Raw genomic sequence first — 1095 nt, 5'->3', positions numbered from 1 at the left:
TGGGTCCAGCTCAGCATATTGGGTGTTTCTGTGATTTTACTGTTTCTCCAGGTGAACAGTCAGGTTCCACTCCAACTGCTCCAGCAGTGACTTTGAGTCACTTTTCTTCATCACTTGTCATTTTCCAGCTTTGAATACATCCCGTGGGTGAGTTTCTTGAGAGAGACGGCATATCTGTCTTCATTGCTTTCCTTCACTTTTTTATTCCCCCTTCTGAAAAAGCAGGAACAATACCACACGTCTTTCATTGCACCAACTGCTATTGCTGAAGGGTGGAAAAAATTAGGTGCTGGTTTGTTTTTTTTTTTCCTTTTTCTTCCCACCTTCATTAACTTTAACATGTACTGTGCTCCTCTTCCAGCACAAACGTAGCCTTGCTGGAGAAGAAACTCTCAGCTCGAACAATCTCGTGTTGATTTTCCGCTCTCTCAAGTACCGGCTGCTCTAATTTCCTTTGGAAATGCACCATTTCTTCAAGAAAGACGAGGCACAGGCTGACACCTGCTGTATTAATGATTTACCTCTTTATCTAATTGCTGGCTGTGAGGTGAGGGGTGTTGTCACTGTGGTTTGAAGGTGTTGAGCAGGAAGGGAGGGAATGGTGCTCTTGGGGATGAGGTCACATTTTGGGGTGATGGAAGAGGGGACAGTGCTAGCAGTGGTTTACAGCTCCCCATGGACAAAACAGGTGCAGGATCCATCCCAACATCTACAGAGGAGAGCTGGGTGGGGTTTTTGAGGGCCCTTTTKGAGAGTGACTACCAGGGACCTTGTTGGGTGACCCTGGGCAGCACATTTCCCCTTCCCACCCCATTCCTGCCTGTAAAACCCAGAGCAGTGTTACRTAAAGGCCAGGAAACATTACTAGGTGTTGTTGGTTTGCACAGGGGAGGAATTCACATCCTCAGGTAGCTGAGAAATCACCGTGGCATCAGAGCCAGGTCCTCCTGTGCTGCAGGCCTGGGTGCTTTGTGCCTCTGGACCCAAATGGAGACAGTGCCAGCTGTCCCTGGATCTGTGGGGTGGCTTTTTGGGGTGGCTCTGTGGGGCTGGGGCTGTCCCATGCAGTCCCTCACCCCCGCAAGGTTGGGAAGG

Source organism: Malurus melanocephalus, unplaced genomic scaffold, assembly GCF_030028575.1.
Source record: "Malurus melanocephalus ecotype Western Australia unplaced genomic scaffold, MMel_1.1 scaffold_482, whole genome shotgun sequence".
In the NCBI taxonomy this organism is placed as follows: Eukaryota; Metazoa; Chordata; class Aves; order Passeriformes; family Maluridae; genus Malurus; species Malurus melanocephalus.
The sequence above is the reverse complement of the archived record's forward strand: the minus strand, read 5'-3'. Positions refer to the sequence as shown.